This window comes from Osmia bicornis, chromosome 6 (assembly GCF_907164935.1).
Source record: "Osmia bicornis bicornis chromosome 6, iOsmBic2.1, whole genome shotgun sequence".
Lineage (NCBI taxonomy): Eukaryota > Metazoa > Arthropoda > Insecta > Hymenoptera > Megachilidae > Osmia > Osmia bicornis.
The window spans coordinates 2676257-2691241 of NC_060221.1; the positions used below are offsets into that span (position 1 = coordinate 2676257).

At 43.5% G+C, this 14985-nt stretch overlaps 1 protein-coding gene across 2 annotated transcripts in view; it reads right to left on the reverse strand.

The window, feature by feature from the left end:
- Positions 1-120: 120 nt before the first annotated feature.
- Positions 121-14985, reverse strand: part of LOC114871588 (protein vein) — a 166843-nt gene continuing 151978 nt past the window's right edge. Inside the window, exons 6-10 of one of the 2 annotated variants that reach the window (XR_006829504.1) lie at positions 8584-8658; positions 7734-8064; positions 4883-5097; positions 1209-4171; positions 121-1086 (exon numbers count right to left, since the gene is read on the reverse strand). The gene's annotated coding sequence lies outside the window, so the exon portion shown is untranslated. Of the gene's footprint in view, positions 4172-4882; positions 5098-7733; positions 8065-8583; positions 8659-14985 lie in introns of both variants that reach the window. The other variant, XR_006829503.1, reaches the window with a different exon arrangement.

Genomic DNA, 14985 nt, shown 5'->3' on the forward strand with positions numbered 1-14985 from the left:
GATTTATTACGTCGGTTCACATTCTCGATTCCTCTTTCTTTTTCCTCGTACAGGCCTGTTTCCTTGTACATACATAGCTTCCAAAATTGATCCTTATATCTAGTCAGGTAAATCAACAAATTGACAAGAATCTTGGCAGATTTTATTAAAACATAATTGACTATTACACTTAACACAGGAATTATATTATTTTACTTGGCAAAGCATGAAAGATACGTCTAGAATAAAATATTCTTTCGTGTTTGACATTCGTCATATACCAAATCGCAAGTAACATCGTTAGCATTATATAAATACTCTTAAGTGTACAGGTGCTCCGAATACTTCGTCCTTAATTTTTTTATTATTTTTCCTTTCGATGTCACGATTCTCCGATACATAACGTTTGCGGTTAACAGACGAATGACGAAACGAAAATCTGTTTGTAAATGCAAACGAAAGAGAAAATCATTTTCTGGGAGCACGTACACGTTGACTAGGCATCTCGTTGGATGTATTTTATTCAATCGCGGCGTCTGATTTGATTTCATTTGTGCGCAGTCAACCGAAATTTCAATACAAATCTTCGTGCCTTACATAAACTATTATCGTTTCTGTGATTCTCTCGCGATCTCGAGTAAGTGTTATTTTGGTCGTAACATTCTCGTTCACGGTACCTACTGTACCCCGACCCACTTCGAACGTAAATCGAAGACCATTTTTAGGAAACATCAACACAGCGGCATTTTAAAAACGCTGCATTTAATAAAATTACAGCATTCGTTTGTCCCTTACGACGACAATTTCCCTATTAATTCGTTAGTACTTCGTGCTGCTATTTAATTAGCCTTTACGATTCATAGTGCACTTTCGTTCGCTATTTCAAACTAACGTGAATCGTTCTCCACGTATCGTACAAAACGAATCGTTCGGTCGAACCTCTTATTTCGACCTGATCTTACTTAACTTTCGAGAACAAGGCAAGCTTGCTTGCTTCGATCGCGCGATTACTTTACTCGAGGGCTGTAATGATCCATCGACGCTTTTCGAATCTCGCATAGACTATAATTCGCTTCCATCTTCTCTTTATTTAACACACTGCAAAAGCTGTTGGAAATACGTTGAATTTTATAAACATACTAGAATCCGGCCGATCCGTTGTGGCACCGTATTCGTAAGCGATCCAGTTTTACCACCGAAATTTTAGGCAAAAACGCGATTATTCTTACGGTATCTGATGTTAGAGACATTTTTGGTCTTCGCTTGATGAACGAGCACAGCACCGTGGATCAAAACAAGTCGTTTCGCTATATTGTCCGACCAACGAGACGAGTCAGTTTATGTTTACAAATTCCCGTGCTCGACGCAGGGCCGGAGCACAGTTGTTTCCAGTTCTTCAAACGCTTCGGTCGAGGGCTGTGTAGTGCGAGTCGGGCCTGTTTCGAGCAGGTGAATTTGTAAGTACACATTTACTCCTCTCGTTGGATGGGCTGTAATTTTCTTGGGTATCGTAAAAACGCGTCTCCTATTAAAAAGATTGTAAAATAAGTAACGCGAAACAATATACAATATTTTACAGCGCTTAGCGTTCTATCCCGTATTTCAGGGTGATTCTCGATGGGTTTGCAGGTCGGTAATCGATGTTTCATTGACTTCCGTGAAAGAAATAGCAAACGTATGGTCGTAGTCTTCCACGATCGTTAGGGGATTGACGTTAACGATGATAATTAATAATGAACCATTATCATGATTGGTACGATCGTTTTAGCAGGCATTGTTCGTTTGCTCGAAAAATCGACACGTACCTCTTCAGCCCTCGTAAATTGCACGACACCTTTCCGCGTCTTCATTTATACATTTCTACTTAAGTTTACCTTGGACTAATCGCTATATTCGATTTACGATCGTTTTATGCGTAAAATATCATAAAATACATTCCTCTTTTGTTTCTTTTTTTTTTTTCTCTTTAATACAGGCTCGTCGTTCCATTTGGTTGCCAATTGGCGTTGCCATGTTGAAATGAAAAATTAAAAAAGAAAATTGAAACTTGATGGGTGTGTAACGTGTTCGAGTAATTAGTTAGCTACGTTGAAAGACGAAAGTACTTGTACGAGCTTTTTTTTATATATATGATTTCGAGGATATATTGTGTGCACCAGACGGAACAACGAGCCATCGATGACTCACGATGACTTTCATACAAATCGTTCGATAGGTACGAGCGACGAAATGAATTTCGTAACGAAAAAGCACGGCGGCACTAGTAAGCTTGCACGGACATCATACGCTACCACGATTTTTTCTTCGTTTCTCTCATTGTCTCTTTGGTTGTTAACGCTAAGAATGGCAAAAAGTACTTCCTCTTCTCACGTTTGAAGAACGTTGGAACACTGTTCGCTAGTTCGTTCGACGACTATCTATTATACGTAATCCTTTATAGCTCTAAAAATTGTAAAAAGTAAGCGCAAACGTGCTTATGTGTGTGTGTGTTTTCACGATCGGTGAAAACTCGAACATCATCTCGGTATCCCCATTGTTGTTCGATATAAGAAATTTTCAATGTATTTACAATCAGGAGATTCGTTTGAATAATTGAAAATTAATCAGCCTTATCCTTAATAATTGCAACTATACGACGTTACCGTTTCACCTTAGTTTCTTTTTTCTTTCCATCTCGATGAAGCCAATCGAGAGCGACATTACGATTCGGTGCAGCGAAAATGTAATTACTCGTTCGCTGCCGGGGTAGAACGATTCTTACGGCGATGCTCGCCGTGGTACCGTTAATTAAAGTACTGCTCAATTTCTCCAACCCCCACGTAATAACACAACTAACTTGCCACCGGTGGTTACCACCCTTAGAGTCGCGAACTCTGTACACCAATTTCGAACCGGGGGTACCCTCGTGTCTTGTCTTGCTTTCATCCCTGAAAAACGGTCGACACTCTGGTGTTTGATGTTTCGATCGATCGTTACTAGACGCCCACACACACACACACACACACACACCCGCACGTACATACGCGCGTTGCTCGAAGGGGATACAAGGAATACTTTGTACAAGAGCGTCCTGGACGCGTACGATTGCACGCTTCGACGAACCGTTGCTCGAAAACCGAGGACCGTTTCTCTTCGTGGTTGTTTTATGCCAGATTCGGAACAGGTGGCCGTTCTTCGAGGCAGTTGCTTTCGTTTTTTAACTCTTTTTAACACTGCTATGAATGCTAGCGAGTCTTTCTAGATTTTGGAATCTGTTTTCTTTTATCGTTAAGGCGGTGTGTCTACTTGAGAGGGTCGAAAGAGTAATATCCTTAGAGATTCTTTTTGGAAAATTTGTTTAATCTATATTGGGAGCTTTGTTCCTTGGGGAAAAAAGGGATTCCGTATTTGTTAACGTTAATCAATGCGATTACGTTGCTACCTCGAAGACAGTGGCCTTAAGAAAACTCGTTGGTTCCGGAAATCCTATTACACGAACCGAGGTCACCCTAGCCGAGCTTTTCTTTCTGAAATCCCGTAAAACGGAATCGTCGTGTCCACGGGATGTTCTAACGATCCGCACGTGCTTGCGGATAAGGTTTACGACGTCTTCACCCTTTTCTCTCTTTGCTCCCACCCCCCGGGTGCAGAAACCTTTCGAGCAAATAACTCAGCCTTTCGAGATTCCAACTTCTCGTGAATCGATACACGTTCAACAACCAGCCGTGTTCTATTTTAATTCTTTCTGTACGCGTAAATGATCGACGAGCGAAATGCCGATCCCATGGGGAGAAAATTAAAAACCATTGAAACGAACGTCGAACGAACTGCCTGGAAAAAAACATACATACATATATATATATATGTATGTGTATATATATATTCCAGTTGAATGCAGTTTTACACGCATGGGACTTGAATTTGATTTGGTCGCAATATTTTCGCTCGTTTATTGTGTTTCCGACAATTTCTACCCCCGGGAAGCAAATAGAGAAACGACAGAGGTACAGATAGAGAAAGAAAAGGGGGAAAAGATTTTTGCCCGTTGTTTTTCTTTTCTCTTTTCTTTTTTTTCGAACGGCGAATTCAACTGCGACCCCTTTTCTCTCGTCCGTTGAACACGCTGCTTCCATTCGATGGCGTCCCTTGTTCTTCGAGATCCGTTTTCCGTGCTTCCTCTCTGGAACGATGTCGTGGACCACACGATGTTGCCCTGCAACCAGAAACATGTTTTCGATCGATTAACACGGATTTTAATTCGTTTGTCGAGTTTTAGATTCTGTCTAAAAATGGAGGTGAATTCAATTTAAGAGAAACATTAGACGGAGAGGAAAATTAGCGCTGATTTTGTCCCGTGTCAACGGGTTAATCAAATATTCAACCGTTTAAAACGAAGCAACGAGGTTGTTCACGACGTTGATCCATTTATTCTGGTAACTCATCCGGGCAATTTCTCATTTCGAACGTAACGGAAGACGAGAACCGTCTCTCTCTCTCTTGCTCTCTGTTTTCCTTGAAACTTTCTTCCATACTACTACGGTTGTTTCCACGCGGTTGTTACCCTTTGTGCCACGGATGAAGCATCGCCTGGGAGGATCCTCGCCCTCCGTTTCGTTTCCTCCTTGCTCATCCTTGGTCCATTTGCTTCCTGTCTTCCGTTACCACACGTAGATCCATCTTTATCCGAACGACACCCTCCCTTCTGGCTATTTGGTGTCGTATAATAGTACGTTTCTACCTTCCCTTTCTTCTCTCCTCGACTCGACCAACGACCAGCTTAAGGTGGCTAATGGAATCGACCTGGTCAAAGATAGTTTACCTCGTCGCTCTTCTAAACTTATCAAATAGAAAGTTCGTTTCGATCGTCCTTGTTTCAACTAAGACAAGTAGGTATTTAAATTGATAAATTGATTTGAATGATTACCTCTTTGGCGATGGCGTCCGATGAAAATCGACGCTGCCGATCGAGAGGACGTAGCTTTTCATCCGTTTGAAAAAGGAGTTGTTCAGTCGGAAAAGAATGTTCCTCGACGAGATTTCGAGCAAGGTAGCTGTCGTAGGCGGACTGTCGACGGTCCAGGATTCAGGATGCGCGCGGATGACGTTGGTCGGCGAATCGCTTCATCCCCTGGGGCTCTCCTGTGGCAGCAAGTGGTCGGTCGAAATTATATTCGTGAACCGCGAAGGGTACCGCTGATTCCCCCCCGCTTCCCGGACTTTCCAGCCTAATTAGTCCGGTTCTATTAAGTTTATCTGAGGTGATCGAGGTCGCCAAGTTCCTCGGGGAACCGACTCCGACGTAGGAAAGTTCGGTCAACGGTCGGGAAAGATAACTCTGGACTAAGTAGCGAATGATTAAGCCTTGAATACCGTAGGTCGTACACTTCCGCCATACCCGTACAATTCTGCCGGGCTAAGATAACGATTATAACGTTTCTGCGGCTTCTCTGAAATACCGATTCGCGAAAACTTTCATCGTTCGATTTGTTCTCGATGTACGTTAGTAAGGTTGGCGATTAGTATTTATATTCCATAAAATAAAATGACTACAGGATGAAGCGATAAATTTTTAAACCATATTGTAGAAAATATGATTCTTGTTAAAAATACATAACACGATGTAATGAAATAGAGGTTGATGGGCCCCGTGAATCAATAGGTTTTCGATTCGCAGTATATCCAGCCGATTGTACAGGGAAAATCCACGTTAGCGAGCGTATAACGAGCAAACGGAATCGGTAATACATTCGGCCGACAAATTTGTTTTTGCCGGCTGGGGATAGCCGATAATGGTCTTTGCTTCTAATTAGCACGGGCCATTAGGTTTATCTATGATCGTCGAAGTCACCAGAGTTTCGTTCTTGCCCACGATTTTGGCAACCGAACCGATTTCATGGTTTACCAACGCGCCTCTATCTCTCGCGATCGTACTATTCAATACGCGATTAAACTCTCGTTGACGATTTGATAAAAAACAAGTACACGGAGAAAAAAAATAATTCCGTAGCGCGAAATAAAGTGAGAAAATTTAATTTTCATCCGATTGGTCGGTTCGCGGAAACGGTCGTTACAATTTGTTTCCCCGTTTAATTGGTTTCGATCGTCAAAGAACAGAAGCGCGGAACGAACCTCTGTCCGCCGTTAACAACTTTTTATTTTCCTTTTTTTTTTTCTTTCTTTCCCCGTCAAGCTTTGACCCGTTTTTCGTTGAAAGTTACTTTAATTGGCGTTAATCCGTTGCTAGAGAGAGCGTTTATTCTTCCTTGTAACAGGAAGATAACTTTGGCTAACGAGTTTCGCTAACAAAGTTTCCACGTAATATGCGATAGTCAGCACTTGCATCGTCTTCGGATTCGTAAGCTCCAAGTGTCCCTATATAGTTTGCGAGCCATCGGCTTTGAAAGCGTATATACCAAGTTAGCCCGCTTACCACACACGGTGAACAAGTTCCTTCAAGTCCATTATCGCGGTGTTAAAGACTCGCGTATCTTGCGTACCTTAGCATTCGCGTTCACTTGTAAATCTTCCAATGGTTTGTCCAATAGGTGCATTTTGACGGGAGAACAATACGATTTATCATTCGGATAGACGGGGCTTGATTTGTACAACGAGTTTTATTTTCGTGGTTGACACGGTAGAAATAGTCGTACATAGTACGACACACGATCACATTTATCATTAAAGCGGTCGTTATCGATGATTAACGTTGCAAATTTAATTTCGTTCGAAATAACGTATTGCTATTTCTATCTTGTCGATCGATGTGTCAAAGCATCTGCTAGGATCACGGACTAGAATTTCTTTGGCAACATGAAGAATTCAGTAGCGATTTCTCTCGAAGAGCTTCCTGCATTTTGGAAGTTTCGCGTCGATCTTTTTTTTTTTTTTTCTCTCTTCCCGGCAGGATTTTTCCACGGCGCAAAGGTTGCCACGAGTTAGCAAAGAGCTCTGGAGCAGATATCGCGAAGCTCATATCCCAGGGCACTCTTTTCACAGCGTTTCCCTGCCTTTTCCTTCTTTTTCACCGGCGATCCTTCTCGCAAAACGACCATTCCTCCGTGCTCACCCGACGCGACGCTATCTAAAGACTCGAGGGAAAGCCGGCTGGATATTACATCGAGTTCCACGTTTATTAATCTACGAATTACTCGTACGAAGTCACGGGAACCCTCTAGAATTATCGACGACGAAAAAAGACGCGACTCGACACGTATATCATTGGAAGTTTACGTTCTCTGCAATTATGCTCCTTGTATTTCGAGTGATCCTCAATTTCCGGAAAACTCCAAAATTCTGTGTAGGTGCTCGAATTAATCACGCTTCAGATATAACTGTACGACTACGGGTACTTTATGCTACTTGAAAATTTTGTCTGAACTTCGTGGAATTTGCCAATTACCGAAAATTACAAAAATTTTACCTAGATGCGATAGATCGTGTTCTATGCTTTAATTATTAATACAAACGCGAGAGTATTCATTTCGAATTTCGCAAAGTTTTCAGATCGTAGAAAACTTCCAAATTCCATATCGGTGCTTGAATCAATGAATCGCATTTCATACGTCAAGAGTGCTTTATCGGTTCTAAAATTTCGCTCCGAATTTCATATGGAATTTGAAATTTATAGAAGGCTAATAAATCACAGACCAAAATGAAATTGACTTTTTGAAACGTTGCTTCGAATTTCGAGGAATTCTCAGGCACAAATTACCTCGGCTTCGAGTACGTCCGCTTAAACGTTTACAAATGAGCAAAAATAAATGGTGGCAGCTTACCTCTGAAAATGGAAGGTGTAGCCAGGTGCTCGTCGCAGCTCGGAATCGATGCAACGGCGAAGTTGAAGTAGAAGAAGAAGTAGAAATATAAGTAAAAGTAGAAGAGGAAAAGCGGTAAACGGAGAATTGCGGAGAATGGAGTAAGGAGAAACGGTGGAGGGAAGCTGGAAACGTGTGATCGACTGTTGGAATGGAAATATCGAATGGAAAAGAGAGCCCAAGGAGAGGGGAGAAGACGAGGACGCATATGTAGGAACCTGAACGGGTATCGGGTAGGGATGTGGGTGAGGCTACAACAAAACAAAACACGATGAATGTCCCGATGTGCAAGCTGCAAGCACAACAATGTCAGGAAGATCGATGGTTAGTCTTTGTCGAGTTGCCGTGCCGCGAATTACCTGGATAGATAGCTCCGATAACGTGTATTCCGATAAATTTGCCAAGCGATATTTAATACAGGCTGTTTCGAAAGTGATTGAAACGTTTTGGAAACTGTTCCTTCCCTTTGTGGAACAAGGATCATTATTTCTGGAGTCGCATGTGGTACGTCGAAATGAGATTCTTCCGATATCTTTTTTAATAATTAATCGGTTTGTAATTTTGCCCATCATTTTTGAAACACCCTGTACTCTATCCGATTATTATCTTTGAAAACGTTTTCCTGTCGTTTTATGATGCATCGCGTGCGACGCTCTATCCAGACAATTCATCGCTAGATTTATTAGAAATTAGCGGTAATATCAGTCGACAAAAAACGAACAGAGACTAGAATTTAGCTGTACGGAAGTAAAAGGACGCACTTTATGTTTGATCGTTGAGATTTCTAAAAGAGATTAGAGAGTTAATTTACCTTGACAGTGCCGCTAGATGCGCTAGAAGCGGGCGAGTGTCACGTCCTCGGCGAACGAAGAGAATTTATCCATATCTTGGGTTAGCAAGCAGAACAGAAACACGATTTCATTAATTCCTAAAGGAAACTATCCTTCCTACTCGTTCGGTCTCGATTGATATAGGACTCTAATGATCAATGAAATTCGTTAAATAGCAGTGGTATGAAATTTTAGAAATCTATAACGAAAGGGTTAAAAGCGGGAACGGTCCGGCCTCGTACTACAACGGCGGTCGTCTTGCGGGCTCTTCAGGGCTCTCGAGCCTCGAGAAGAGTTAGCACGGGGTCGAGAAACGGTCATAGTTCTATTTCCGTCGCTCGTGAATCATTCTTGCTTCACCTATCTCTCTTAATCCCGCTATACTAACTTCGTTGAAAGATCTTGCCTGCCTGACAAACTTCTTTCCTACGTCCGCGTCGATTTCTCAAAGTTCGCCACGTTGTCCGATTAATTAGAAAATCTGACCATCGAATCGTCGAGTAAACGGACCAATTCCCAGATCTCTCAAATATTGACCATCAATTTCTGCGTAGGTGAAGTTGTTACGACTCATGGGAATTGCTATAACAGCGTGTACCGACTGTTGTCAGAACAGCCCGTTAAAATGTAACAAGCTTTCAGTGGTCGCGCATCGACAAAGCATTCCAACGAAGAGTAGTTCGCTACGCGGTCCTTTCCTACATTCCTAACATTTATGAAACAACTTTGACCAACTGCATGAAACTCGACGCAACGATTATTATTAATTTCGACTATGGACTAGTAGAGAATTAAACGGGACCATCGGTACCTAAGCTTGCACGGAGTAATCGAGAGATTTCGGATGGGTTAAAATTTCGGGAAATTTTCGAGGCTTCGAATGTTGAAGATGAAGATCTCAGTTTGTGTAACTGGACGGGGAGGATGCATCCGAGTGCATAACGGGACGATAGCCTGGTAATACGTATCAGACTACATTTCACGGTTGATCGAAGCCCAGCCTCGGCGCCATAGACAATTTCCCAAAGGGTTCCCAGACCGATATAATGGGGTGGCGAAGGTATATACCGTGGCTACGTAACTCTATCGCATTACCGTTCACCCGACCGACTCTACGTTAGATGCTTGCTCCTTCTACGTCCTGAATTGGTCATATGGGTCGAATTAAATTCCGCGATCCCTAGTCTTTGCTTATTCTTCGTATTGAAGTTGATTGAATCACGGATACGCGTCTTTTATGGCCCTAGTATAAATTTCATCTATATTTTATCAAGGAACGATAACAGTGCAGCCGTTATAGTTTAAGACGTCGAACAGGGTCGTAACGCGAATTCATTGTCTATTAGAGGGTCGGTGAGGTCCGTTCGCTGGTTCGTGTAAACATTGCGTAGGGTACTCTCGAGGCTGGTGGATGAAGGAGAAATCCTGCGACCGCGTCTCCATCCCCCGTAGTCTTATACCCTTATATCCTTGCGCTATTCCTCCAGGGGACATACGTCCTCATACCACCTTCGTGAGCTTTAATGAAAGCCATAAAGCGTCGTACGGATCGTGCTTGCGGTGCCTTTACCCGGCTATACTGGTTGCACGATGGAATGCGGTTCTAGGCTACGGAGCTTGAAGGCTATGAAGGTCGAGAATACGCTTGGTCGTGAGACAGAGAGGTCGATTAACAATTGAGGCGACCAAGCGGATAAAGAAGATGACGCGTAGCTAACCCAGACCGTGAATCTTCTGCACATTCGGTTTAAAGTTCAAGCTTTATCGGGGTCGTTCAAACGCTTGCTCTATAATAAAGACGCCATAGCGATGCTAGGAATAATATATTATTAACGATGGATAGAATCGATCAGTACTTTCGAACGAAAACATGTCAATTCCGAATATTTCATGGTTCTCGAACTTGTTCATTTTCAGTCAATCATTATTTTTCATGTACCGATGATCGTTCGAGGAATTATCGTTGTTTCATCGTCACTGTCGATACGTTTTCTCTCTCTCTCTGTGGATTTTAATTTACTGACCTTCCATCGTGGAAGCTTTAATTCGTTCCTTTTGTTCCACCGGATCCATCATCGTTCCGCGTTTTATTATATATCTGTACCGACGTGCGCATTGTTGTAACCACTCTTTTCCCGCTCTCGTTGAGTGGAGTGCAATAATTTGTTCGAATTCCTCCTACCTGCTTCCATGAATTCGTACAGTTATACTTTTAAGCGAACGTTCGTATTTACCCGGAAACGATATTTTATTGAAATTCCAGAAATTAAAATGTAGATTTGTTTTTCCATCGCATCAGGGGGTGCAAAATAGCGTTCGCGCGGATCTTTTATCATCCATTCGAAGGAATTCGACGAAAGATAACGTTATATCACGATCGCGTGGGAGGAAAAGAAACCCCGGGACACCTTTTGTCCGCAAACGTATCGATAAGACTCGGCTAGTTCGAAACTGAACGTGGAAAAGCCGCGAAACAATGAGCGGTAACGCGAACGAAAAAGGAAGGGGGTGAAAAAAGGAAACTTCGTCGAGAGAGACTGTTAAAGCGCAATTACGCGGGCAGAACGGCGAAAAAAGGAGCAACAAGTAGCGGAAAAAAATATCGCTGTGCTACGTGTCGTAGCGAAAAAACGCGAATCTGCCCGAGGGGTGGTTGTAATTGTTCGCGAACGGGGACAGGGATGGGCCAGAGCCGAAACGAAATAATTCTCGACCGCGAAAACAAAGGGGTGGGCCAGGGCTGGCAGCGAATTCCGAAATACGAGTAGGAAGTACCGTTGGCTCCCGGACAATCGTGGAAAGCAAGGCAAATGGGATGTAAATCTTGCTTCAGCTTTGCATTATGTCATTCCGGCTGGGAGATGAAACGATCGTAAAGCGTAGGCGGGAATAACGCGACGCGGCTCGACGCGGGATTATGAGAGGAATCGGCGGCGGCGTCGGCCTTTACGAGCGACGTCCTCGCGTGAAAATCCGGCTGCAGCTAGCCGGTTATGCGAACATTCGACGAGTAACCGAACCGTTATGAGGCTGGATCGTTCAACCGACTATGATGATACGCCGACGATACGACAGTATCTCTTAATCGATTCCTCGTTGATCCTCCTACTCCTCCGGAACACGCTTCACCTTTTCCCTCTGCATACATTGCGTACAGGGTGATTCAGAAAGAGAGCGAACGGCTAATAATAAGGGTTAAAAATCGTTGCAAGTTTACTCGAGCGTTCAGTAACGTTGCAGTTTGTTATTTGCATAAATATACTGGACGCATGATACGCTTAAAAGCCAACAGCTTTAAAAGGACCTCGGTTAACGTTGCTTTGACAGTAAACGCTGGAGAAGAGGTCATTGAAAGAGACTCTTAAATCAGTTCAAAGAAATAATCCACCACTGAACGGTTCACAAGCTGCAAAAACGTTTGATCCAACCAGTAATCCTGACTAACAGCGGAAAAATATCCACGTATGTGTCGAACAACTGAATGAGAATCGTCTGTACTCCGCGCAGAGTAACGAAAAAGCTGGGGTTGAAAAAAAAAAAAAAGGAAAGCTTCAGAGAAACTGTTGAAAACAGAGAATACACCTCGAAAATTTCACGCAGTTCGCAATGGTATCGGATTTTTCAACGAGTCTGGCGTTCTTTGCGAACATCAACGCGAGTCCACGCGGTTGTAAAAATTCTCTACAACCGTTGGAAAAAAAAGCCGACTTCGGCAAGCAACGAACTCGATGCGTTTGTACAGAGGCCAGCGGCAAAAGTCGCGATTTGAAAAATTCGCGAATCGATGGAAAGTTTTCGGGCTGGTGGACGCAACCTGTTACAAAATGGAACGGACGCGTTCTGTTTCCTCGTCGATAATAATTCATCGAGGTTGACCGATCGATGATTTCGAAGCGACCAACGGTTGATTTTTAATTCGGCTTTCAAAAGATCCACAGGGAACCGGTTAAATATTGTTCCGTCGAGCAAACAACAGCGCGCAGTCGGTCTGGAAATTGTGCTATTTTTCTCTTTTTTAAAACGTTGCACCTCGTATTTTGGGAAGGGTTAAAAGCGATAAATTTTTGAACCGCCTTAAGACGTGAAGGCGATTGATTAGTTGACGCCAAGCATCGGATTCGGAATCGTTGCGTTTGCAGAATCACACTCGGACCTAATTTGACAGTGAACGCGAGTAGACAAGGGTGCACAATGGAAACGTTGGCAGAAGCGTGACAGGCAATAGGAACGTGTTGCCGGGTTAATACAACGAGACTAATGAGAGGGAGTACGCATCGGGATGCGCATTCGAGGTCTCGTTTACGATCGTTCGCGAATTCGCCTCTAATTAAGGCGTTAACGAAGAGACGCCTCGGGGTGACCGATCGGTTTCCCCGCACAGTTGCTGACTTTCTCGCTCTGGCATCAGGGCGAAGCCAGGGTAACCCTGGGATATGGGCTCTCCCGAGAAGGGTTGGCCGATTGTCGGCCGAGAAATTAATCCTACGGGCGATGAACGATGACTGGGAAGCACGCCTATGCACGCGCATCCGCTATTGTGCGCCGTCGGCTTGCCGTTAATTAAATCATACCTAAATAGGAGGGAAGCTTTGTTTTCACTCGACGAAATTTCCAGGGGATAAACCGACCGCGACATAGTTTGATATGCTGTAGAGAAGAGAGAGCTTCTGCTCGTGAATATTATCCTTCCGAAAATTGAAAAGAAACGTACACGATACCCTGAGGAGGAGGAAGACTCGATCGTCTATTCGTCCATCATCGAACACGGTTAAATTTCGATTACCGTGCAGGCATCTCGTCTGGGGAAGGGTGACGAACGACAGACGCAACGAGAAGAGCAATCAATTCCCTTTTACCGATTTACCGCGACAATGCCGCCACCCGTTTGCAACAGTTCCAGCCAACCCTCTGTCCTCGGCCCTTTTCTCTGTCTGTTCGCGGATACACGAGCGAAACGAGCCGGTAGGATGGGTCGGTGCATTGAAAATTCTCTGTGATTCGGCGCAATTGATTAGTCCATGGCTCGGTCGCGTATTTATGCAGGCCACCTAGTCGTTACCGGTCGTGATTTCAGTTTGCATACCGCCTGGGCTAATGCGCCTGCAAACGCGACGCGAATCTGTCGAATTATTTCGTTCGTGACCACCGGGAATAACCGGGGAGGTTCGTTTAAGCCTATCTTCATCAGATTTCACGTTCTTCCGCTCTAAAGATATCATACAATATTACTTCATTGTTCGTTTCTATAATCGTCACGTTAAAAATGACTGGAAGTTCCATTCTGTTGTCTCGTACCTCGAGAATAAAAGAAAAGATACGATACGATTTCAGGCGTTCGCTTAAGCGATTGAAAATAACGACGCGATTTCGGGCTTCTCGCGTGGCCGCGTATTATAACGGCCAGATAAGGTAAAGATATCTCGGGAATATTTGGAATCCAATTTAAAGGGGAGCTACCGTTTCGTTGCTATTGTCAGAAGAATATCCCACCCACCCTTACTGTTTTTCCCAATAAAACTGAACTTCGTTTCCTCCAGTGAGACCAGCTTCCTGAAAATCTTTCTGTTGTACCACCGACACTACGCATTGTACGATCGCGAACCCTGCTCGATTTTAAACCATGATTTCTACGCGACAAATCGTTTCTGGTTATCCTGACAACCCTTAGACCGCGTGTCGGAAGCATTGTTATTTGTACCTCGATTCGTTGCTTCTCATGAGATTTCTACGGTCTATATAAAACTAAAATCTGTTTGAAAATTGTATTAGTCGCTCGTGTACGCGTCGGAGATGGAATAATTTTATTGGGAAAATTGAAACGTCAATGTCCTGTCCTTCCCAAAGGAACGTCCAATATGGACGAAGCTGGAAACCAACTACGTGATTTCCAGCCTTCACGTCCTGTACACGCGATCACGCTTTGACGCGTGAAACGTGCTCTCGGCCTTTGTGCGCGTCTAATTGGGATCTTAGGAGATCCGCAAACGAGGTGATTTGCATCACGAGCGACAGTTTGTGGCTGACAATAATAACTCGATAATTCATCGACACCGTTCGCGTCTTCTAATAGATAGTGCTCGGAATATCTGTTTTCTAGGCGAATAGAAACCGACGAGTCTGATTTATTTTTCATTGGTCATTTACGATGCGTGTCTCTTAGCGCTGAAAGAACAATCACCGAGGGATAATTAATGAGCGTTCTTCGCAATTTTCCAGGAACCGCTCGTTTTGTTTTCTCCCCGATTTACCTGTTCATTATTTTCCTACCGCGTGATGGATCCTTTCTCGATAATTAGCCTCGCGATTAATCATTGCGCTGGCTGATTCATCAACCAGAAAGTTTCTAAAAGTTTCCACTTGATCCGATCGAACTCTTTTTCCCA